The sequence below is a fragment of the Glandiceps talaboti genome, chromosome 12, assembly GCF_964340395.1.
Source record: "Glandiceps talaboti chromosome 12, keGlaTala1.1, whole genome shotgun sequence".
NCBI classification, from domain to species: Eukaryota; Metazoa; Hemichordata; class Enteropneusta; family Spengelidae; genus Glandiceps; species Glandiceps talaboti.
The window spans coordinates 5,878,214-5,901,950 of NC_135560.1; the positions used below are offsets into that span (position 1 = coordinate 5,878,214).

Below are 23,737 nucleotides of genomic sequence, written 5' to 3' on the forward strand. Positions count from 1 at the left end.
CAAAAGTTTCTACACGGCACAGGTACGTAGTGACAGGCTGTCACAGGTGATCCTAAAGTCGGCGCTGTTTACACCATTCAATTGCAAGTTGCCCAACAGTAGTAAACAAACCACAGTATTGAAATACGTTATGAAAACGTTACTTTTAAACAGAAGTTCGGTACATTAAATCGCTAGCTGAAAGTGTTTGTTGGGCTGCTGCATTGGCTGACACCTGGTGAGGAGTTAGAGCGGAATTAAAAGGAAGGGCCGATAATCATGACTTGGATAGTCTCGGTTCCCCAGCCTTTTGCCGCTGGAGGCTCTGCCTATGAGACTACCCCAAACGAATGAGTGTGGCGTCGAATTAAGAATGTATGTGATTAAAGACGAGATGAATGATGGGTAAATAGAATGAAAAGGTCAAAAAATCAAAAAGTCTACAGCACATGGTATTCCCAGACGGTCTCCCATTCAAGTACTAACCATGCCCGACGCAGCTTTGCTTCGGTGATCGGACGAGAACCGGCTTTTTCCACGTAGTATGGCCGTAGACAAGGTTTTGAACAGAACCTTTGGTATTTATCACTAAAAAGTGCTACTATGACTATTCAGCAATGACAACTTCAATATGTACGTACAGTTGGTGTGCGACAATACAATCCAGATCCGATACTTTATAGATTTCACACTTCTATATCATATCAAAAGTTTCTGCACGGCACAGGTACGTAGTGACAGGCTGTCACAGGTGATCCTAAAGTCGGCGCTGTTTACACCATTCAATTGCAAGTTGCCCAACAGTAGTAAAGAACCCATATTATTGAAATACGTGATGAAAACGTTACTTTTAAACAGAAGTTCGGTACATTAAATCGCTAGTTGAAAGTGTTTGTTGGGCTGCTGCATTGGCTGACACCTGGTGAGGAGTTAGAGCGGAATTAAAAGGAAGGGCCGATAATCATGACTTGGATAGTCTTGGTTCCCTAGCCTTTTGCCGCTGGAGGCTCTGCCTATGAGACTACCACAAACGAATGAGTGAGGCGTCGAATTAAGAATGTATGTGATTAAAGACGAGATGAATGATGGGTAAATAGAATGAAAATGTCAAAAAATCAAAAAGTCTACAGCACATGGTATTCCCAGACGGTCTCCCATTCAAGTACTAACCATGCCCGACGCAGCTCTGCTTCGGTGATCGGACGAGAACCGGCTTTTTCCACGTAGTATGGCCATAGACAAGGTTTTGGATAGAACCTTTGGTATTTATCACTAAAAAGTGCTACTCTGACTATTCAGCAATGACAACTTCAATATGTACGTATAGTTGGTGTGCGAAAATACAATCCAGATCCGATACTTTATAGATTTCACACTTCTAAATATATCAAAAATTTCTACACGGCACAGGTACGTAGTGACAGGCTGTCACAGGTGATCATAAAGTCGGCGCTGTTTACACCATTCAATTGCAAGTTGCCCAACAGTAGTAAAGAACCCATATTATTGAAATACGTTATGAAAACGTTACTTTTAAACAGAAGTTCGGTACATTAAATCGCTAGTTGAAAGTGTTTGTTGGGCTGCTGCATTGGCTGACACCTGGTGAGGAGTTAGAGTGGAATTAAAAGGAAGGGCCGATAATCATGACTTGGATAGTCTTGGTTCCCTAGCCTTTTGCCGCTGGAGGCTCTGCCTATGAGACTACCACAAACGAATGAGTGTGGCGTCGAATTAAGAATGTATGTGATTAAAGACGAGATGAATGATGGGTAAATAGAATGAAAAGGTCAAAAAATCAAAAAGTCTACAGCACATGGTATTCCCAGACGGTCTCCCATTCAAGTACTAACCATGCCCGACGCAGCTTTGCTTCGGTGATCGGACGAGAACCGGCTTTTTCCACGTAGTATGGCCATAGACAAGGGTTTGGATAGAACCTTTGGTATTTATCACTAAAAAGTGCTACTCTGACTATTCAGCAATGACAACTTCAATATGTACGTATAGTTGGTGTGCGAAAATACAATCCAGATCCGATACTTTATAGATTTCACACTTCTAAATATATCAAAAATTTCTACACGGCACAGGTACGTAGTGACAGGCTGTCACAGGTGATCCTAAAGTCGGCGCTGTTTACACCATTCAATTGCAAGTTGCCTAACAGTAGTAAAGAACCCACAGTATTGAAATACGTTATGAAAACATTACTTTTAAACAGAAGTTCGGTACATTAAATCGCTAGTTGAAAGTGTTTGTTGGGCTGCTGCATTGGCTGACACCTGGTGAGGAGTTAGAGCGGAATTAAAAGGAAGGGCCGATAATCATGACTTGGATAGTCTTGGTTCCCTAGCCTTTTGCCGCTGGAGGCTCTGCCTATGAGACTACCACAAACGAATGAGTGAGGCGTCGAATTAAGAATGTATGTGATTAAAGACGAGATGAATGATGGGTAAATAGAATGAAAATGTCAAAAAATCAAAAAGTCTACAGCACATGGTATTCCCAGACGGTCTCCCATTCAAGTACTAACCATGCCCGACGCAGCTCTGCTTCGGTGATCGGACGAGAACCGGCTTTTTCCACGTAGTATGGCCATAGACAAGGTTTTGGATAGAACCTTTGGTATTTATCACTAAAAAGTGCTACTCTGACTATTCAGCAATGACAACTTCAATATGTACGTATAGTTGGTGTGCGAAAATACAATCCAGATCCGATACTTTATAGATTTCACACTTCTAAATATATCAAAAATTTCTACACGGCACAGGTACGTAGTGACAGGCTGTCACAGGTGATCATAAAGTCGGCGCTGTTTACACCATTCAATTGCAAGTTGCCCAACAGTAGTAAAGAACCCATATTATTGAAATACGTTATGAAAACGTTACTTTTAAACAGAAGTTCGGTACATTAAATCGCTAGTTGAAAGTGTTTGTTGGGCTGCTGCATTGGCTGACACCTGGTGAGGAGTTAGAGCGGAATTAAAAGGAAGGGCCGATAATCATGACTTGGATAGTCTTGGTTCCCTAGCCTTTTGCCGCTGGAGGCTCTGCCTATGAGACTACCACAAACGAATGAGTGAGGCGTCGAATTAAGAATGTATGTGATTAAAGACGAGATGAATGATGGGTAAATAGAATGAAAAGGTCAAAAAATCAAAAAGTCTACAGCACATGGTATTCCCAGACGGTCTCCCATTCAAGTACTAACCATGCCCGACGCAGCTTTGCTTCGGTGATCGGACGAGAACCGGCTTTTTCCACGTAGTATGGCCATAGACAAGGGTTTGGATAGAACCTTTGGTATTTATCACTAAAAAGTGCTACTCTGACTATTCAGCAATGACAACTTCAATATGTACGTATAGTTGGTGTGCGAAAATACAATCCAGATCCGATACTTTATAGATTTCACACTTCTAAATATATCAAAAATTTCTACACGGCACAGGTACGTAGTGACAGGCTGTCACAGGTGATCCTAAAGTCGGCGCTGCTTACACCATTCAATTGCAAGTTGCCTAACAGTAGTAAAGAACCCACAGTATTGAAATACGTTATGAAAACATTACTTTTAAACAGAAGTTCGGTACATTAAATCGCTAGTTGAAAGTGTTTGTTGGGCTGCTGCATTGGCTGACACCTGGTGAGGAGTTAGAGCGGAATTAAAAGGAAGGGCCGATAATCATGACTTGGATAGTCTCGGTTCCCCAGCCTTTTGCCGCTGGAGGCTCTGCCTATGAGACTACCCCAAACGAATGAGTGTGGCGTCGAATTAAGAATGCATGTGATTAATGACGAGATGAATGATGGGTAAATAGAATGAAAAGGTCAAAAAATCAAAAAGTCTACAGCACATGGTATTCCCAGACGGTCTCCCATTCAAGTACTAACCATGCCCGACGCAGCTTTGCTTCGGTGATCGGACGAGAACCGGCTTTTTCCACGTATAATGGCCGTAGACATTGTTTTGAACAGAACCTTTGGTATTTATCACTAAAACGTGCTACTCTGACTATTCAGCAATGACAACTTCAATATGTACGTATAGTTGGTGTGCGAAAATACAATCCAGATCCGATACTTTATAGATTTCACACTTCTAAATATATCAAAAATTTCTACACGGCACAGGTACGTAGTGACAGGCTGTCACAGGTGATCCTAAAGTCGGCGCTGTTTACACCATTCAATTGCAAGTTGCCCAACAGTAGTAAAGAACCCATATTATTGAAATACGTTATGAAAACGTTACTTTTAAACAGAAGTTCGGTACATTAAATCGCTAATTGAAAGTGTTTGTTGGGCTGCTGCATTGGCTGACACCTGGTGAGGAGTTAGAGCGGAATTAAAAGGAAGGGCCGATAATCATGACTTGGATAGTCTTGGTTCCCTAGCCTTTTGCCGCTGGAGGCTGCCTATGAGACTACCCCAAACGAATGAGTGTGGCGTCGAATTAAGAATGTATGTGATTAAAGACGAGATGAATGATGGGTAAATAGAATGAAAAGGTCAAAAAATCAAAAAGTCTACAGCACATGGTATTCCCAGACGGTCTCCCATTCAAGTACTAACCATGCCCGACGCAGCTTTGCTTCGGTGATCGGACGAGAACCGGCTTTTTCCACGTAGTATGGCCATAGACAAGGGTTTGGATAGAACCTTTGGTATTTATCACTAAAAAGTGCTACTCTGACTATTCAGCAATGACAACTTCAATATGTACGTATAGTTGGTGTGCGAAAATACAATCCAGATCCGATACTTTATAGATTTCACACTTCTAAATATATCAAAAATTTCTACACGGCACAGGTACGTAGTGACAGGCTGTCACAGGTGATCCTAAAGTCGGCGCTGCTTACACCATTCAATTGCAAGTTGCCTAACAGTAGTAAAGAACCCACAGTATTGAAATACGTTATGAAAACATTACTTTTAAACAGAAGTTCGGTACATTAAATCGCTAGTTGAAAGTGTTTGTTGGGCTGCTGCATTGGCTGACACCTGGTGAGGAGTTAGAGCGGAATTAAAAGGAAGGGCCGATAATCATGACTTGGATAGTCTCGGTTCCCCAGCCTTTTGCCGCTGGAGGCTCTGCCTATGAGACTACCCCAAACGAATGAGTGTGGCGTCGAATTAAGAATGCATGTGATTAATGACGAGATGAATGATGGGTAAATAGAATGAAAAGGTCAAAAAATCAAAAAGTCTACAGCACATGGTATTCCCAGACGGTCTCCCATTCAAGTACTAACCATGCCCGACGCAGCTTTGCTTCGGTGATCGGACGAGAACCGGCTTTTTCCACGTATAATGGCCGTAGACATAGTTTTGAACAGAACCTTTGGTATTTATCACTAAAACGTGCTACTCTGACTATTCAGCAATGACAACTTCAATATGTACGTATAGTTGGTGTGCGAAAATACAATCCAGATCCGATACTTTATAGATTTCACACTTCTAAATATATCAAAAATTTCTACACGGCACAGGTACGTAGTGACAGGCTGTCACAGGTGATCCTAAAGTCGGCGCTGTTTACACCATTCAATTGCAAGTTGCCCAACAGTAGTAAAGAACCCATATTATTGAAATACGTTATGAAAACGTTACTTTTAAACAGAAGTTCGGTACATTAAATCGCTAATTGAAAGTGTTTGTTGGGCTGCTGCATTGGCTGACACCTGGTGAGGAGTTAGAGCGGAATTAAAAGGAAGGGCCGATAATCATGACTTGGATAGTCTTGGTTCCCTAGCCTTTTGCCGCTGGAGGCTGCCTATGAGACTACCCCAAACGAATGAGTGTGGCGTCGAATTAAGAATGTATGTGATTAAAGACGAGATGAATGATGGGTAAATAGAATGAAAAGGTCAAAAAATCAAAAAGTCTACAGCACATGGTATTCCCAGACGGTCTCCCATTCAAGTACTAACCATGCCCGACGCAGCTTTGCTTCGGTGATCGGACGAGAACCGGCTTTTTCCACGTAGTATGGCCGTAGACAAGGTTTTGAACAGAACCTTTGGTATTTATCACTAAAAAGTGCTACTCTGACTATTCAGCAATGACAACTTCAATATGTACGTACAGTTGGTGTGCGAAAATACAATCCAGATCCGATACTTTATAGATTTCACACTTCTATATCATATCAAATGTTTCTACACGGCACAGGTACGTAGTGACAGGCTATCACAGGTGATCCTAAAGTCGGCGCTGTTTACACCATTCAATTGCAAGTTCCCCAACAGTAGTAAACAAACCACACTATTGAAATACGTTATGAAAACGTTACTTTTAAACAGAAGTTCGGTACATTAAATCGCTAGTTGAAAGTGTTTGTTGGGCTGCTGCATTGGCTGACACCTGGTGAGGAGTTAGAGCGGAATTAAAAGGAAGGGCCGATAATCGTGACTTGGATAGTCTTGGTTCCCTAGCCTTTTGCCACTGGAGGCTGCCTATGAGACTACCCCAAACGAAAGAGTGTGGCGTCGAATTAAGAATGTATGTGATTAAAGACGAGATGAATGATGGGTAAATAGAATGAAAAGGTCAAAAAATCAAAAAGTCTACAGCACATGGTATTCCCAGACGGTCTCCCATTCAAGTACTAACCATGCCCGACGCAGCTTTGCTTCGGTGATCGGACGAGAACCGGCTTTTTCCACGTAGTATGGCCGTAGACAAGGTTTTGAACAGAACCTTTGGTATTTATCACTAAAAGTGCTACTCTGACTATTCAGCAATGACAACTTCAATATGTACGTATAGTTGGTGTGCGAAAATACAATCCAGATCCGATACTTTATAGATTTCACACTTCTAAATATATCAAAAATTTCTACACGGCACAGGTACGTAGTGACAGGCTGTCACAAGTGATCATAAAGTCGGCGCTGTTTACACCATTCAATTGCAAGTTGCCCAACAGTAGTAAAGAACCCACAGTATTGAAATACGTTATGAAAACGTTACTTTTAAACAGAAGTTCGGTACATTAAATCGCTAGTTGAAAGTGTTTGTTGGGCTGCTGCATTGGCTGACACCTGGTGAGGAGTTAGAGCGGAATTAAAAGGAAGGGCCGATAATCATGACTTGGATAGTCTCGGTTCACCAGCCTTTTGCCACTGGAGGCTTTGCCTATGAGACTACCCCAAACGAATGAGTGTGGCGTCGAATTAAGAATGTATGTGATTAATGACGAGATGAATGATGGGTAAATAGAATGAAAAGGTCAAAAAATCAAAAAGTCTACAGCACATGGTATTCCCAGACGGTCTCCCATTCAAGTACTAACCATGCCCGACGCAGCTTTGCTTCGGTGATCGGACGAGAACCGGCTTTTTCCACGGAGTATGGCCGTAGACAAGGTTTTGAACAGAACCTTTGGTATTTATCACAAAAAACTGCTACTCTGACTATTCAGCAATGACAACTTCAATATGTACGTATAGTTGGTGTGCGAAAATACAATCCAGATCCGATACTTTATAGATTTCACACTTCTATATCATATCAAAAGTTTCTACACGGCACAGGTACGTAGTGACAGGCTGTCACAGGTGATCATAAAGTCGGCGCTGTTTACACCATTCAATTGCAAGTTGCCCAACAGTAGTAAAGAACCCACAGTATTGAAATACGTTATGAAAACGTTACTTTTAAACGAAAGTTCGGTACATGAAATCGCTAGTTGAAAGTGTTTGTTGGGTTGCTGCATTGGCTGACATCTGGTGAGGAGTTAGAGCGGAATTAAAAGGAAGGGCCGATAATCATGACTTGGATAGTCTTGGTTCCCTAGCCTTTTGCCACTGGAGGCTGCCTATGAGACTACCCCAAACGAATGAGTGTGGCGTCGAATTAAGAATGTATGTGATTAAAGACGAGATGAATGATGGGTAAATAGAATGAAAAGGTCAAAAAATCAAAAAGTCTACAGCACATGGTATTCCCAGACGGTCTCCCATTCAAGTACTAACCATGCCCGACGCAGCTTTGCTTCGGTGATCGGACGAGAACCGGCTTTTTCCACGTAGTATGGCCGTAGACAAGGTTTTGAACAGAACCTTTGGTATTTATCACTAAAAGTGCTACTCTGACTATTCAGCAATGACAACTTCAATATGTACGTATAGTTGGTGTGCGAAAATACAATCCAGATCCGATACTTTATAGATTTCACACTTCTAAATATATCAAAAATTTCTACACGGCACAGGTACGTAGTGACAGGCTGTCACAAGTGATCATAAAGTCGGCGCTGTTTACACCATTCAATTGCAAGTTGCCCAACAGTAGTAAAGAACCCACAGTATTGAAATACGTTATGAAAACGTTACTTTTAAACAGAAGTTCGGTACATTAAATCGCTAGTTGAAAGTGTTTGTTGGGCTGCTGCATTGGCTGACACCTGGTGAGGAGTTAGAGCGGAATTAAAAGGAAGGGCCGATAATCATGACTTGGATAGTCTCGGTTCACCAGCCTTTTGCCACTGGAGGCTCTGCCTATGAGACTACCCCAAACGAATGAGTGTGGCGTCGAATTAAGAATGTATGTGATTAATGACGAGATGAATGATGGGTAAATAGAATGAAAAGGTCAAAAAATCAAAAAGTCTACAGCACATGGTATTCCCAGACGGTCTCCCATTCAAGTACTAACCATGCCCGACGCAGCTTTGCTTCGGTGATCGGACGAGAACCGGCTTTTTCCACGGAGTATGGCCGTAGACAAGGTTTTGAACAGAACCTTTGGTATTTATCACAAAAAACTGCTACTCTGACTATTCAGCAATGACAACTTCAATATGTACGTATAGTTGGTGTGCGAAAATACAATCCAGATCCGATACTTTATAGATTTCACACTTCTATATCATATCAAAAGTTTCTACACGGCACAGGTACGTAGTGACAGGCTGTCACAGGTGATCATAAAGTCGGCGCTGTTTACACCATTCAATTGCAAGTTGCCCAACAGTAGTAAAGAACCCACAGTATTGAAATACGTTATGAAAACGTTACTTTTAAACGAAAGTTCGGTACATGAAATCGCTAGTTGAAAGTGTTTGTTGGGTTGCTGCATTGGCTGACATCTGGTGAGGAGTTAGAGCGGAATTAAAAGGAAGGGCCGATAATCATGACTTGGATAGTCTCGGTTCCCCAGCCTTTTGCCGCTGGAGGCTCTGCCTATGAGACTACCACAAACGAATGAGTGTGGCGTCGAATTAAGAATGTATGTGATTAATGACGATATGAATGATGGGTAAATAGAATGAAAAGGTCAAAAAATCAAAAAGTCTACAGCACATAGCATTCCCAGACGGTCTCCCATTCAAGTACTAACCATGCCCGACGCAGCTTTGCTTCGGTGATCGGACGAGAACCGGCTTTTTCCACGGAGTATGGCCGTAGACAAGGTTTTGAACAGAACCTTTGGTATTTATCACTAAAAAGTGCTACTCTGACTATTCAGCAATGACAACTTCAATATGTACGTACAGTTGGTGTGCGAAAATACAATCCAGATCCGATACTTTATAGATTTCACACTTCTATATCATATCAAAAGTTTCTACACGGCACAGGTACGTAGTGACAGGCTGTCACAGGTGATCCTAAAGTCGGCGCTGTTTACACCATTCAATTGCAAGTTGCCCAACAGTAGTAAACAAACCACAGTATTGAAATACGTTATGAAAACGTTACTTTTAAACAGAAGTTCGGTACATTAAATCGCTAGTTGAAAGTGTTTGTTGGGCTGCTGCATTGGCGGACACCTGGTGAGGAGTTAGAGCGGAATTAAAAGGAAGGGCCGATAATCATGACTTGGATAGTCTTGGTTCCCTAGCCTTTTGCAGCTGGAGGCTGCCTATGAGACTACCCCAAACGAATGAGTGTGGCGTCGAATTAAGAATGTATGTGATTAAAGACGAGATGAATGATGGGTAAATAGAATGAAAAGGTCAAAAAATCAAAAAGTCTACAGCACATGGTATTCCCAGACGGTCTCCCATTCAAGTACTAACCATGCCCGACGCAGCTTTGCTTCGGTGATCGGACGAGAACCGGCTTTTTCCACGTAGTATGGCCGTAGACAAGGTTTTGAACAGAACCTTTGGTATTTATCACTAAAAAGTGCTACTCTGACTATTCAGCAATGACAACTTCAATATGTACGTACAGTTGGTGTGCGAAAATACAATCCAGATCCGATACTTTATAGATTTCACACTTCTATATCATATCAAATGTTTCTACACAGCACAGGTACGTAGTGACAGGCTGTCACAGGTGATCCTAAAGTCGGCGCTGTTTACACCATTCAATTGCAAGTTGCCCAATTGTTGTAAACAAACCACAGTATTGAAATACGTTATGAAAACGTTACTTTTAAACAGAAGTTCGGTACATTAAATCGCTAGTTGAAAGTGTTTGTTGGGCTGTTGCATTGGCTGACACCTGGTGAGGATTTAGAGCGGAATTAAAAGGAAGGGCCGATAATCATGACTTGGATAGTCTCGGTTCCCCAGCCTTTTGCCACTGGAGGCTGCCTATGAGACTACCCCAAACGAATGAGTGTGGCGTCGAATTAAGAATGTATGTGATTAATGACGAGATGAATGATGGGTAAATAGAATGAAAAGGTCAAAAAATCAAAAAGTCTACAGCACATGGTATTCCCAGACGGTCTCCCATTCAAGTACTAACCATGCCCGACGCAGCTTTGCTTCGGTGATCGGACGAGAACCGGCTTTTTCCACGGAGTACGGCCGTAGACAAGGTTTTGAACAGAACCTTTGGTATTTATCACAAAAAACTGCTACTCTGACTATTCAGCAATGACAACTTCAATATGTACGTATAGTTGGTGTGCGAAAATACAATCCAGATCCGATACTTTATAGATTTCACACTTCTATATCATATCAAAAGTTTCTACACGGCACAGGTACGTAGTGACAGGCTGTCACAGGTGATCATAAAGTCGGCGCTGTTTACACCATTCAATTGCAAGTTGCCCAACAGTAGTAAAGAACCCACAGTATTGAAATACATTATGAAAACGTTACTTTTAAACGAAAGTTCGGTACATGAAATCGCTAGTTGAAAGTGTTTGTTGGGTTGCTGCATTGGCTGACATCTGGTAAGGAGTTAGAGCGGAATTAAAAGGAAGGGCCGATAATCATGACTTGGATAGTCTCGGTTCCCCAGCCTTTTGCCGCTGGAGGCTCTGCCTATGAGACTACCCCAAACGAATGAGTGTGGCGTCGAATTAAGAATGTATGTGATTAAAGACGAGATGAATGATGGGTAAATAGAATGAAAAGGTCAAAAAATCAAAAAGTCTACAGCACATGGTATTCCCAGACGGTCTCCCATTCAAGTACTAACCATGCCCGACGCAGCTTTGCTTCGGTGATCGGACGAGAACCGGCTTTTTCCACGTAGTATGGCCGTAGACAAGGTTTTGAACAGAACCTTTGGTATTTATCACTAAAAAGTGCTACTCTGACTATTCAGCAATGACAACTTCAATATGTACGTACAGTTGGTGTGCGAAAATACAATCCAGATCCGATACTTTATAGATTTCACACTTCTATATCATATCAAATGTTTCTACACAGCACAGGTACGTAGTGACAGGCTGTCACAGGTGATCCTAAAGTCGGCGCTGTTTACACCATTCAATTGCAAGTTGCCCAATTGTTGTAAACAAACCACAGTATTGAAATACGTTATGAAAACGTTACTTTTAAACAGAAGTTCGGTACATTAAATCGCTAGTTGAAAGTGTTTGTTGGGCTGTTGCATTGGCTGACACCTGGTGAGGATTTAGAGCGGAATTAAAAGGAAGGGCCGATAATCATGACTTGGATAGTCTCGGTTCCCCAGCCTTTTGCCACTGGAGGCTGCCTATGAGACTACCCCAAACGAATGAGTGTGGCGTCGAATTAAGAATGTATGTGATTAATGACGAGATGAATGATGGGTAAATAGAATGAAAAGGTCAAAAAATCAAAAAGTCTACAGCACATGGTATTCCCAGACGGTCTCCCATTCAAGTACTAACCATGCCCGACGCAGCTTTGCTTCGGTGATCGGACGAGAACCGGCTTTTTCCACGGAGTACGGCCGTAGACAAGGTTTTGAACAGAACCTTTGGTATTTATCACAAAAAACTGCTACTCTGACTATTCAGCAATGACAACTTCAATATGTACGTATAGTTGGTGTGCGAAAATACAATCCAGATCCGATACTTTATAGATTTCACACTTCTATATCATATCAAAAGTTTCTACACGGCACAGGTACGTAGTGACAGGCTGTCACAGGTGATCATAAAGTCGGCGCTGTTTACACCATTCAATTGCAAGTTGCCCAACAGTAGTAAAGAACCCACAGTATTGAAATACGTTATGAAAACGTTACTTTTAAACGAAAGTTCGGTACATGAAATCGCTAGTTGAAAGTGTTTGTTGGGTTGCTGCATTGGCTGACATCTGGTAAGGAGTTAGAGCGGAATTAAAAGGAAGGGCCGATAATCATGACTTGGATAGTCTCGGTTCCCCAGCCTTTTGCCGCTGGAGGCTCTGCCTATGAGACTACCCCAAACGAATGAGTGTGGCGTCGAATTAAGAATGTATGTGATTAAAGACGAGATGAATGATGGGTAAATAGAATGAAAAGGTCAAAAAATCAAAAAGTCTACAGCACATGGTATTCCCAGACGGTCTCCCATTCAAGTACTAACCATGCCCGACGCAGCTTTGCTTCGGTGATCGGACGAGAACCGGCTTTTTCCACGTAGTATGGCCGTAGACAAGGTTTTGAACAGAACCTTTGGTATTTATCACTAAAAAGTGCTACTCTGACTATTCAGCAATGACAACTTCAATATGTACGTACAGTTGGTGTGCGAAAATACAATCCAGATCCGATACTTTATAGATTTCACACTTCTATATCATATCAAATGTTTCTACACGGCACAGGTACGTAGTGACAGGCTGTCACAGGTGATCCTAAAGTCGGCGCTGTTTACACCATTCAATTGCAAGTTGCCCAATTGTTGTAAACAAACCACAGTATTGAAATACGTTATGAAAACGTTACTTTTAAACAGAAGTTCGGTACATTAAATCGCTAGTTGAAAGTGTTTGTTGGGCTGCTGCATTGGCTGACACCTGGTGAGGAGTTAGAGCGGAATTAAAAGGAAGGGCCGATAATCATGACTTGGATAGTCTCGGTTCACCAGCCTTTTGCCACTGGAGGCTCTGCCTATGAGACTACCCCAAACGAATGAGTGTGGCGTCGAATTAAGAATGTATGTGATTAATGACGAGATGAATGATGGGTAAATAGAATGAAAAGGTCAAAAAATCAAAAAGTCTACAGCACATGGTATTCCCAGACGGTCTCCCATTCAAGTACTAACCATGCCCGACGCAGCTTTGCTTCGGTGATCGGACGAGAACCGGCTTTTTCCACGGAGTATGGCCGTAGACAAGGTTTTGAACAGAACCTTTGGTATTTATCACAAAAAACTGCTACTCTGACTATTCAGCAATGACAACTTCAATATGTACGTATAGTTGGTGTGCGAAAATACAATCCAGATCCGATACTTTATAGATTTCACACTTCTATATCATATCAAAAGTTTCTACACGGCACAGGTACGTAGTGACAGGCTGTCACAGGTGATCATAAAGTCGGCGCTGTTTACACCATTCAATTGCAAGTTGCCCAACAGTAGTAAAGAACCCACAGTATTGAAATACGTTATGAAAACGTTACTTTTAAACGAAAGTTCGGTACATGAAATCGCTAGTTGAAAGTGTTTGTTGGGTTGCTGCATTGGCTGACATCTGGTGAGGAGTTAGAGCGGAATTAAAAGGAAGGGCCGATAATCATGACTTGGATAGTCTCGGTTCCCCAGCCTTTTGCCGCTGGAGGCTCTGCCTATGAGACTACCACAAACGAATGAGTGTGGCGTCGAATTAAGAATGTATGTGATTAATGACGATATGAATGATGGGTAAATAGAATGAAAAGGTCAAAAAATCAAAAAGTCTACAGCACATAGCATTCCCAGACGGTCTCCCATTCAAGTACTAACCATGCCCGACGCAGCTTTGCTTCGGTGATCGGACGAGAACCGGCTTTTTCCACGGAGTATGGCCGTAGACAAGGTTTTGAACAGAACCTTTGGTATTTATCACTAAAAAGTGCTACTCTGACTATTCAGCAATGACAACTTCAATATGTACGTACAGTTGGTGTGCGAAAATACAATCCAGATCCGATACTTTATAGATTTCACACTTCTATATCATATCAAAAGTTTCTACACGGCACAGGTACGTAGTGACAGGCTGTCACAGGTGATCCTAAAGTCGGCGCTGTTTACACCATTCAATTGCAAGTTGCCCAACAGTAGTAAACAAACCACAGTATTGAAATACGTTATGAAAACGTTACTTTTAAACAGAAGTTCGGTACATTAAATCGCTAGTTGAAAGTGTTTGTTGGGCTGCTGCATTGGCGGACACCTGGTGAGGAGTTAGAGCGGAATTAAAAGGAAGGGCCGATAATCATGACTTGGATAGTCTTGGTTCCCTAGCCTTTTGCAGCTGGAGGCTGCCTATGAGACTACCCCAAACGAATGAGTGTGGCGTCGAATTAAGAATGTATGTGATTAAAGACGAGATGAATGATGGGTAAATAGAATGAAAAGGTCAAAAAATCAAAAAGTCTACAGCACATGGTATTCCCAGACGGTCTCCCATTCAAGTACTAACCATGCCCGACGCAGCTTTGCTTCGGTGATCGGACGAGAACCGGCTTTTTCCACGTAGTATGGCCGTAGACAAGGTTTTGAACAGAACCTTTGGTATTTATCACTAAAAAGTGCTACTCTGACTATTCAGCAATGACAACTTCAATATGTACGTACAGTTGGTGTGCGAAAATACAATCCAGATCCGATACTTTATAGATTTCACACTTCTATATCATATCAAATGTTTCTACACGGCACAGGTACGTAGTGACAGGCTGTCACAGGTGATCCTAAAGTCGGCGCTGTTTACACCATTCAATTGCAAGTTGCCCAATTGTTGTAAACAAACCACAGTATTGAAATACGTTATGAAAACGTTACTTTTAAACAGAAGTTCGGTACATTAAATCGCTAGTTGAAAGTGTTTGTTGGGCTGTTGCATTGGCTGACACCTGGTGAGGATTTAGAGCGGAATTAAAAGGAAGGGCCGATAATCATGACTTGGATAGTCTCGGTTCCCCAGCCTTTTGCCACTGGAGGCTGCCTATGAGACTACCCCAAACGAATGAGTGTGGCGTCGAATTAAGAATGTATGTGATTAATGACGAGATGAATGATGGGTAAATAGAATGAAAAGGTCAAAAAATCAAAAAGTCTACAGCACATGGTATTCCCAGACGGTCTCCCATTCAAGTACTAACCATGCCCGACGCAGCTTTGCTTCGGTGATCGGACGAGAACCGGCTTTTTCCACGGAGTACGGCCGTAGACAAGGTTTTGAACAGAACCTTTGGTATTTATCACAAAAAACTGCTACTCTGACTATTCAGCAATGACAACTTCAATATGTACGTATAGTTGGTGTGCGAAAATACAATCCAGATCCGATACTTTATAGATTTCACACTTCTATATCATATCAAAAGTTTCTACACGGCACAGGTACGTAGTGACAGGCTGTCACAGGTGATCATAAAGTCGGCGCTGTTTACACCATTCAATTGCAAGTTGCCCAACAGTAGTAAAGAACCCACAGTATTGAAATACGTTATGAAAACGATACTTTTAAACGAAAGTTCGGTACATGAAATCGCTAGTTGAAAGTGTTTGTTGGGTTGCTGCATTGGCTGACATCTGGTAAGGAGTTAGAGCGGAATTAAAAGGAAGGGCCGATAATCATGACTTGGATAGTCTCGGTTCCCCAGCCTTTTGCCGCTGGAGGCTCTGCCTATGAGACTACCCCAAACGAATGAGTGTGGCGTCGAATTAAGAATGTATGTGATTAAAGACGAGATGAATGATGGGTAAATAGAATGAAAAGGTCAAAAAATCAAAAAGTCTACAGCACATGGTATTCCCAGACGGTCTCCCATTCAAGTACTAACCATGCCCGACGCAGCTTTGCTTCGGTGATCGGACGAGAACCGGCTTTTTCCACGTAGTATGGCCGTAGACAAGGTTTTGAACAGAACCTTTGGTATTTATCACTAAAAAGTGCTACTCTGACTATTCAGCAATGACAACTTCAATATGTACGTACAGTTGGTGTGCGAAAATACAATCCAGATCCGATACTTTATAGATTTCACACTTCTATATCATATCAAATGTTTCTACACGGCACAGGTACGTAGTGACAGGCTGTCACAGGTGATCCTAAAGTCGGCGCTGTTTACACCATTCAATTGCAAGTTGCCCAATTGTTGTAAACAAACCACAGTATTGAAATACGTTATGAAAACGTTACTTTTAAACAGAAGTTCGGTACATTAAATCGCTAGTTGAAAGTGTTTGTTGGGCTGCTGCATTGGCTGACACCTGGTGAGGAGTTAGAGCGGAATTAAAAGGAAGGGCCGATAATCATGACTTGGATAGTCTTGGTTCCCTAGCCTTTTGCCACTGGAGGCTGCCTATGAGACTACCCCAAACGAAAGAGTGTGGCGTCGAATTAAGAATGTATGTGATTAAAGACGAGATGAATGATGGGTAAATAGAATGAAAAGGTCAAAAATCAAAAAGTCTACAGCACATGGTATTCCCAGACGGTCTCCCATTCAAGTACTAACCATGCCCGACGCAGCTTTGCTTCGGTGATCGGACGAGAACCGGCTTTTTCCACGTAGTATGGCCGTAGACAAGGTTTTGAACAGAACCTTTGGTATTTATCACTAAAAGTGCTACTCTGACTATTCAGCAATGACAACTTCAATATGTACGTACGGTTGGTGTGCGAAAATACAATCCAGATCCGATACTTTATAGATTTCACACTTCCATATCATATCAAAAGTTTCTACATGTCACAGGTACGTAGTGACAGGCTGTCACAGGTGATCCTAAAGTCGGCGCTGTTTACACCATTCAATTGCAAGTTGCCCAACAGTAGTGAAGAACCCATATTATTGAAATACGTTATGAAAACGTTACTTTTAAACAGAAGTTCGGTACATTAAATCACTAGTTGATAGTATTTGTTGGACTGCTGCATTGGCTGACACCTGGTGAGGAGTTAGAGCGGAATTAAAAGGAAGGGCCGATAATCATGACTTGGATAGTCTCGGTTCCCCCGACTTTTGCCGCTTGAGACTCTGCCTATGAGACTACCCCAAACGAATGATTGTGGCGTCGAATTAAGAATATATGTGATTAAAGACGAGATGAAGGATGGGTAAACAGAATGAAAAGGTCAAAAAATCAAAAAGTCTACAGCACATGGTATTCCCAGACGGTCTCCCATTCAAGTACTAACCATGCCCGACGCAGCTTTGCTTCGGTGATCGGACGAGAACCGGCTTTTTAAACGTAGTATGGTCGTAGACAAGGTTTTGAACAGAACCTTTGGTATTTATCACTAAAAAGTGCTACTCTGACTATTCAGCAATGACAACTTCAATATGTACGTACAGTTGGTGTGCGAAAATACAATCCAGATCCGATACTTTATAGATTTCACACTTCTATATCATATCAAAAGTTTCTACACGGCACAGGTACGTAGTGACAGGCTGTCACAGGTGATCCTAAAGTTAGCACTGTTGACACCATTCAATTGCAAGTTGCCCAACAGTAGTAAAGAACCCACAGTATTGAAATACGTTATGAAAACGTTACTTTTAAACAGAAGTTCGGTTCATTAAATCGCTAGTTGAAAGTGTTTGTTGGGCTGCTGCATTGGCTGACACCTGGTGAGGAGTTAGAGCGGAATTAGAAGGAAGGGCCTATAATCATGACTTGGATAGTCTCGGTTCCCCAGCCTTTTGCCACTGGAGGCTCTGCCTATGAGACTACCCCAAACGAATGAGTGTGGCGTCGAATTAAGAATATATGTGATTAAAGACGAGATGAATGATGGGTAAATAGAGTGAAAAGGTAAAAAAATCAAAACGTCTACAGCACATGGTATTCCCAGACGGTCTCCCATTCAAGTACTAACCATGCCCGACGCAGCTTTGCTTCGGTGATCGGACGAGAACCGGCTTTTTCCACGTATTATGGCCGTAGACAAGGTTTTGAACAGAACCTTTTGTATTTATCACTAAAAAGTGCTACTCTGACTATTCAGCAATGACAACTTCAATATGTACGTACAGTTGGTGTGCGAAAATACAATCCAGATCCGATACTTTACAGATTTCACACTTCTATATCATATCAAAAGTTTCTACATGGCACAGGTACGTAGTGACAGTCTGTCACAGGTGATCCTAAAGTCGGCGCTGTTTACACCATTCAATTGCAAGTTGCCCAACAGTAGTAAAGAACCCATAGTATTGAAATACGTTATGAAAACGTTACTTTTAAACAGAAGTTCGGTACATTAAATCGCTAGTTGATAGTGTTTGTTGGGCTGCTGCATTGGCTGACACCTGTTGAGGAGTTAGAGCGGAATTAAAAGGAAGACCCGATAATCATGACTTGGATAGTCTCGGTTCCCCCGCCTTTTGCCGTTTGAGGCTCTGCCTATGAGACTACCCCAAACGAATGAGTGTGGCGTCGAATTAATAATGTATGTGATTAAAGACGAGATAGTAGTAAAGAACCCACACTATTGAAATACGTTATGAAACGTTACTTTTAAACCAGAAGTTCGGTACATTAAATCACTAGTTGATAGAGTTTGTTGGGCTGCTGCATTAGCTGACACCTGGTGAGGAGTTAGAGCGGAATTAAAAGGAAGGGCCGATAATCATGACTTGGATAGTCTCTGTTCCCCCTCCTTTTGCCGCTTGAGGCTCTGCCTATGAGACTACCCCAAACGAATGATTGTGGCGTCGAATTAAGAATATATGTGATTAAAGACGAGATGAATGATGGGTAAATAGAATGAAAAGGTCAAAAAATCAAATAGTCTACAGCACATGTTATTCCCAGACGGTCTCCCATTCAAGTACTAACCATGCCCGACGCAGCTTTGCTTCGGTGATCGGACGAGAACCGGCTTTTTCCACGTATTATGGCCGTAGACAAGGTTTTGAACAGAACCTTTGGTATTTATCACTAAAAAGTGCTACTCTGACTATTCAGCAATGACAACTTCAATATGTACGTACAGTTGGTGTGCGAAAATACAATCCAGATCCGATACTTTATAGATTTCACACTTCTATATCATATCAAAAGTTTCTACACGGCACAGGTACGTAGTGACAGGCTGTCACAGGTGATCCTAAAGTTAGCACTGTTGACACCATTCAATTGCAAGTTGCCCAACAGTAGTAAAGAACCCACAGTATTGAAATACGTTATGAAAACATTACTTTTAAACAGAAGTTCGGTACATTAAATCACTAGTTGATAGTATTTGTTGGACTGCTGCATTGGCTGACACCTGGTGAGGAGTTAGAGCGGAATTAAAAGGAATGGCCGATAATCATGACTTGGATAGTCTCGGTTCCCCCGCCTTTTGCCGCTTGAGACTCTGCCTATGAGACTACCCCAAACGAATGATTGTGGCGTCGAATTAAGAATATATGTGATTAAAGACGAGATGAAGGATGGGTAAACAGAATGAAAAGGTCAAAAAATCAAAAAGTCTACAGCACATGGTATTCCCAGACGGTCTCCCATTCAAGTACTAACCATGCCCGACGCAGCTTTGCTTCGGTGATCGGACGAGAACCGGCTTTTTAAACGTAGTATGGTCGTAGACAAGGTTTTGAACAGAACCTTTGGTATTTATCACTAAAAAGTGCTACTCTGACTATTCAGCAATGACAACTTCAATATGTACGTACAGTTGGTGTGCGAAAAAACAATCCAGATCCGATACTTTACAGATTTCACACTTCTATATCATATCAAAAGTTTCTACATGGCACAGGTACGTAGTGACAGGCTGTCACAGGTGATCCTAAAGTCGGCGCTGTTTACACCATTCAATTGCAAGTTACCCAACAGTAGTAAATAACTCACAGTATTGAAATACGTTATGAAAACGTTACTTTTAAACAGAAGTTCGGTACATTAAACCGCTAGTTGATAGTGTTTGTTTGGCTGCTGCATTGGCTGACACCTGGTGAGGAGTTAGAGCGGAATTAAAAGGAAGGGCCGATAATCATGACTTGGATAGCCTCGGTTCCCCAGCCCTTTGCCGCTGGAGGCTCTGCCTATGAGACTACCCCATACGAATGAGTGTGGCATCGAATTAAGAATATATGTGATTAAAGACGAGATGAATGATGGGTAAACAGAATGAAAAGGTCAAAAAATCAAAAAGTCTACAGCACATGGTATTCCCAGACGGTCTCCCATTCAAGTACTAACCATGCCCGACGCAGCTTTGCTTCGGTGATCGGACGAGAACCGGCTTTTTCCACGTAGTATGGCCGTAGACAAGGTTTTGAACAGAACCTTTGGTTTTTATCACTAAAAAGTGCTACTCTGACTATTCAGCAATGACAACTTCAATATGTACGTACAGTTGGTGTGCGAAAATACAATCCAGATCCTATACTTTACAGATTTCACACTTCTATATCATATCAAAAGTTTCTACACGGCACAGGTACGTAGTGACAGGCTGTCACAGGTGATCCTAAAGTTAGCACTGTTTACACCATTCAATTGCAAGTTGCCCAACAGTAGTAAAGAACCCACAGTATTGAAATACGTTATGAAAACGTTACTTTTAAACAGAAGTTCGGTACATTAAATCACTAGTTGATAGTCTTTGTTGGGCTGCTGCATTGGCTGACACCTGGTGAGGAGTTAGAGCGGATCCGGAATTAAAAGAAAGTGTCGATAATCATGACTTGGATAGTCTCGGTTCCCCAGCCTTTTCTGGAGATGGTCGTCGAAACAGGTTCCCAATACCAGGATATCATCAAGACAACCATCTCCAGAATCTCAGGTCCGTCTTTGACCGACTCAGACAGTACCAAATAAAGTTGAAACCTCGAAAATGTGAACTGTTTCAATGGCAGGTAGTGTTCCTGGGAAGAGTAATCAGAGACGGAAAGGTGGAAGTGGAAGAAGAAGCAGTGAAACCAGTTAAGGATTGCCTACGCCCAAGAGTTCCAAACATGTGGAGCAGTTCTAAGGTCTGGCCAACTATCATCGAAACTTCATCAAGGACTTTGCCAAGAGAGCAGTTCCATTATATGGGGTCACAGGTAAGAAGTCATTTATTTGGGGCAAAGAACAGCACTCTGCGTTCGAGGACCTTAAACAGGCCTTATCCTCTGCCCCTGTATTGACTTTAGCAAATACCAGAGACCCCTTCATATTGGATACTGATGCCTCAGACTTTGCCATAGGGGCAGAACTCATCCAAGTACAGGAGGGACAAGAAAGGGTGGTTTCTTATGGCAGTTACGCCCTATCATCAGAACAAAGACGTTACTGTACCACCAGGAAGGAACTACTGGCAGTGGTTCGATTCACCAGGCAGTACCGGCACTTCCTTTTAGGAAACCATTTTGAGGTACGAACAGACCATAATAGTGTAGTATGGCTTCTGAATTTCAAGGAACCTCAAGGCCAAATTGCCCGATGGATAGAAGAACTAAGCCAGTATAATATCACGGTGAAACACCGACCTGGAAACAAGCACAGTAACGCTGATGCCCTCTCAAGGATACCACATGGCAGAGTCTGTGAAGGATTTACTCCCCAGGTGAGCCTAGAAGACCTCCCCTGTCGCGGATGTAGCTACTGCACTAAGGCCCATCAGAATTGGGCAAAATTCACTGAAGAGGTGGATGACACAGTGCCGCTGGCTACTCCCCGCCTTCAGGATAGTGGACTGTTCCATAATGAACCAGAAACAAGGATTGAACCAGTAATGGTCACCAATGAGACCCCTACCTGGCCCTGGGAACCACAATACATCCAACAAAGGGACCCAGAGGAAATAGATGGAGATGAAGGAAAACAGGATGATTGGTACCCTGGTGTAGAGATCCGTCAATTTGGTGGTTTCAATGATCACCCAATACAGTGGTCCCAACCAAGGAATAGCTTTCCTGGGCCATACTAATGGGGACCTCCACCAGACCCAATCGCAAGATCCAAATTTGAAGGTGCTAATGGCATGGTTGGAGTCCCAGACCGAACCAAACAAGGGTGACCTTTTTCTTGAAGCACCAGCCACCAAGTACTATTGGATCAGCCGTGAATCTTTCCATCTACAGAATGGGGTACTCTGGCGATGCCTTGGTAAGAATGAACCGAACACTCTGGTAATCCCCAAGTCCCTGCATGTAGAAGTCATATCTTTGCACCATGACCTACCAACCTCTGGACATCAGGGAGAAGCCAGAACAATCCAGAAGATTCGGGATAAGTATTTCTGGTATGGGATGTCAAAAGACATCTGAAAATATATTGCCACTTGCACCAATTGAAATAAGAACAAAAAGGCTACCAGACATGCTAAATTCCCAATGGTTCGCTACCAGGCAGGCTCGCCTATGGAACGAGTCCATTTGGATTTTCTAGGACCACTACTAAAGACTGACCAGGGAAATGAATACATACTCATGATGGTTGACCAATTCTCTAAGTGGGTCGAGTGTACACCCCTGCCCTCACAGACCGCTGAAGTAACAGCGCTGGCAGCAGTGAACACCTTCTTCTCGAGGTTTGGTTACCCATTTGAGATATGTACTGACCAAGGATCTAACTTCGAGAGCCGTCTCTTTGCAGCTATCTGTGAAATTCTCAGCATCCACAAGACCAGGACCACTCCTTATAGACCATCGGCGAACGGCCAAGTGGAACATTTTAATAGAACTCTAATGGATGCTGTGAGATGTTACGTGGACAAGTCTCAATGCAATTGGGATGAACACCTACCACAGATAGCTGGAGCTCTGAGGTCATGTGTGAACAGACGTACTGGTTTCACACCAAACAAGTTGATGCTGGGAAGGGAAGTCAACCAACCCGCTGACTTGATTTATGGCCTCAGAGAGGAGGGGGTTGACCCCCATTCAGGCCACGAGCAATATGTTTATGACCTGGAGGAGGCAATCCGAATGGCTCTCGAGGTAGCTCGGTCAAAATTGAAAGTGACACAGGAGCGTATGAAGAGAGATTATGACTTGCGAGTAAGCGTACATTCTTATCAGGTAGGAGATTGTGTGTATTTACTTGAGTCAGCAACAGCAAAGGGTAAGTGCCGTAAGCCATGGGTCATGTGTAGGGGTCACTGCCAAACAGGCTCAGGGGTACAAAACTTACACCTGTCAAAACTGTCATTAACACTGTTGCATGTTCTCTCTATCTATGCTCCATCCACAGACAATGTCATCTTCAGAAGAGGGCCATAAGCGACAATGGAAGCAGTACGAAAATCAAAGGAGACCCTCAGGATCTGGAGTTGACCCCCCTCAAGTGCCGGGCCCCTCTACTTCCTCACGACGCCAGCCAAAATCCAACTTGTGGCGGAAGTATAGGTACCAAATTGAGGAGAAAACCAGAAGAGGTGTCCTGGGGGAAGTCCAGGAACTCAT

General features: G+C 42.5%; 17 non-coding genes and 13 pseudogenes across 17 annotated transcripts; all 30 read right to left on the bottom strand.

Moving 5' to 3' along the window:
• Positions 1-416: 416 nt before the first annotated feature.
• On the bottom strand, positions 417-535 carry LOC144443914 (5S ribosomal RNA). The gene has a single exon (XR_013481718.1). It is a non-coding gene; the product is annotated as a 5S ribosomal RNA (ribosomal RNA).
• Positions 536-1,100: 565 nt separating this feature from the next.
• On the bottom strand, positions 1,101-1,219 carry LOC144444025 (5S ribosomal RNA; annotated as a pseudogene).
• A 564-nt stretch (positions 1,220-1,783) lies between these two features.
• On the bottom strand, positions 1,784-1,902 carry LOC144443931 (5S ribosomal RNA). The gene has a single exon (XR_013481734.1). It is a non-coding gene; the product is annotated as a 5S ribosomal RNA (ribosomal RNA).
• A 564-nt stretch (positions 1,903-2,466) lies between these two features.
• On the bottom strand, positions 2,467-2,585 carry LOC144444026 (5S ribosomal RNA; annotated as a pseudogene).
• Positions 2,586-3,149: 564 nt separating this feature from the next.
• LOC144443932 (5S ribosomal RNA) lies at positions 3,150-3,268 on the bottom strand. The gene has a single exon (XR_013481735.1). It is a non-coding gene; the product is annotated as a 5S ribosomal RNA (ribosomal RNA).
• Positions 3,269-3,832: 564 nt separating this feature from the next.
• LOC144444036 (5S ribosomal RNA) lies at positions 3,833-3,951 on the bottom strand (annotated as a pseudogene).
• Positions 3,952-4,513: 562 nt separating this feature from the next.
• On the bottom strand, positions 4,514-4,632 carry LOC144443934 (5S ribosomal RNA). The gene has a single exon (XR_013481736.1). It is a non-coding gene; the product is annotated as a 5S ribosomal RNA (ribosomal RNA).
• A 564-nt stretch (positions 4,633-5,196) lies between these two features.
• On the bottom strand, positions 5,197-5,315 carry LOC144444037 (5S ribosomal RNA; annotated as a pseudogene).
• Positions 5,316-5,877: 562 nt separating this feature from the next.
• LOC144443915 (5S ribosomal RNA) lies at positions 5,878-5,996 on the bottom strand. The gene has a single exon (XR_013481719.1). It is a non-coding gene; the product is annotated as a 5S ribosomal RNA (ribosomal RNA).
• A 563-nt stretch (positions 5,997-6,559) lies between these two features.
• On the bottom strand, positions 6,560-6,678 carry LOC144443918 (5S ribosomal RNA). The gene has a single exon (XR_013481721.1). It is a non-coding gene; the product is annotated as a 5S ribosomal RNA (ribosomal RNA).
• Positions 6,679-7,241: 563 nt separating this feature from the next.
• LOC144443951 (5S ribosomal RNA) lies at positions 7,242-7,360 on the bottom strand. The gene has a single exon (XR_013481752.1). It is a non-coding gene; the product is annotated as a 5S ribosomal RNA (ribosomal RNA).
• Positions 7,361-7,923: 563 nt separating this feature from the next.
• Positions 7,924-8,042, bottom strand: LOC144443919 (5S ribosomal RNA). The gene has a single exon (XR_013481722.1). It is a non-coding gene; the product is annotated as a 5S ribosomal RNA (ribosomal RNA).
• Positions 8,043-8,605: 563 nt separating this feature from the next.
• Positions 8,606-8,724, bottom strand: LOC144443953 (5S ribosomal RNA). The gene has a single exon (XR_013481754.1). It is a non-coding gene; the product is annotated as a 5S ribosomal RNA (ribosomal RNA).
• Positions 8,725-9,289: 565 nt separating this feature from the next.
• On the bottom strand, positions 9,290-9,408 carry LOC144444023 (5S ribosomal RNA; annotated as a pseudogene).
• A 563-nt stretch (positions 9,409-9,971) lies between these two features.
• LOC144443920 (5S ribosomal RNA) lies at positions 9,972-10,090 on the bottom strand. Its single transcript, XR_013481723.1, has one exon. It is a non-coding gene; the product is annotated as a 5S ribosomal RNA (ribosomal RNA).
• Positions 10,091-10,653: 563 nt separating this feature from the next.
• Positions 10,654-10,772, bottom strand: LOC144444002 (5S ribosomal RNA; annotated as a pseudogene).
• Positions 10,773-11,337: 565 nt separating this feature from the next.
• Positions 11,338-11,456, bottom strand: LOC144443921 (5S ribosomal RNA). Its single transcript, XR_013481724.1, has one exon. It is a non-coding gene; the product is annotated as a 5S ribosomal RNA (ribosomal RNA).
• A 563-nt stretch (positions 11,457-12,019) lies between these two features.
• Positions 12,020-12,138, bottom strand: LOC144444003 (5S ribosomal RNA; annotated as a pseudogene).
• A 565-nt stretch (positions 12,139-12,703) lies between these two features.
• LOC144443922 (5S ribosomal RNA) lies at positions 12,704-12,822 on the bottom strand. Its single transcript, XR_013481725.1, has one exon. It is a non-coding gene; the product is annotated as a 5S ribosomal RNA (ribosomal RNA).
• Positions 12,823-13,387: 565 nt separating this feature from the next.
• On the bottom strand, positions 13,388-13,506 carry LOC144443954 (5S ribosomal RNA). The gene has a single exon (XR_013481755.1). It is a non-coding gene; the product is annotated as a 5S ribosomal RNA (ribosomal RNA).
• A 565-nt stretch (positions 13,507-14,071) lies between these two features.
• LOC144444024 (5S ribosomal RNA) lies at positions 14,072-14,190 on the bottom strand (annotated as a pseudogene).
• A 563-nt stretch (positions 14,191-14,753) lies between these two features.
• On the bottom strand, positions 14,754-14,872 carry LOC144443923 (5S ribosomal RNA). The gene has a single exon (XR_013481726.1). It is a non-coding gene; the product is annotated as a 5S ribosomal RNA (ribosomal RNA).
• A 563-nt stretch (positions 14,873-15,435) lies between these two features.
• On the bottom strand, positions 15,436-15,554 carry LOC144444004 (5S ribosomal RNA; annotated as a pseudogene).
• Positions 15,555-16,119: 565 nt separating this feature from the next.
• On the bottom strand, positions 16,120-16,238 carry LOC144443924 (5S ribosomal RNA). The gene has a single exon (XR_013481727.1). It is a non-coding gene; the product is annotated as a 5S ribosomal RNA (ribosomal RNA).
• A 562-nt stretch (positions 16,239-16,800) lies between these two features.
• On the bottom strand, positions 16,801-16,919 carry LOC144443925 (5S ribosomal RNA). The gene has a single exon (XR_013481728.1). It is a non-coding gene; the product is annotated as a 5S ribosomal RNA (ribosomal RNA).
• A 564-nt stretch (positions 16,920-17,483) lies between these two features.
• On the bottom strand, positions 17,484-17,602 carry LOC144444020 (5S ribosomal RNA; annotated as a pseudogene).
• A 565-nt stretch (positions 17,603-18,167) lies between these two features.
• On the bottom strand, positions 18,168-18,286 carry LOC144444030 (5S ribosomal RNA; annotated as a pseudogene).
• An 843-nt stretch (positions 18,287-19,129) lies between these two features.
• On the bottom strand, positions 19,130-19,248 carry LOC144444038 (5S ribosomal RNA; annotated as a pseudogene).
• Positions 19,249-19,813: 565 nt separating this feature from the next.
• LOC144444021 (5S ribosomal RNA) lies at positions 19,814-19,932 on the bottom strand (annotated as a pseudogene).
• A 565-nt stretch (positions 19,933-20,497) lies between these two features.
• LOC144443926 (5S ribosomal RNA) lies at positions 20,498-20,616 on the bottom strand. Its single transcript, XR_013481729.1, has one exon. It is a non-coding gene; the product is annotated as a 5S ribosomal RNA (ribosomal RNA).
• Between the last annotated feature and the right edge of the window lie 3,121 nt (positions 20,617-23,737).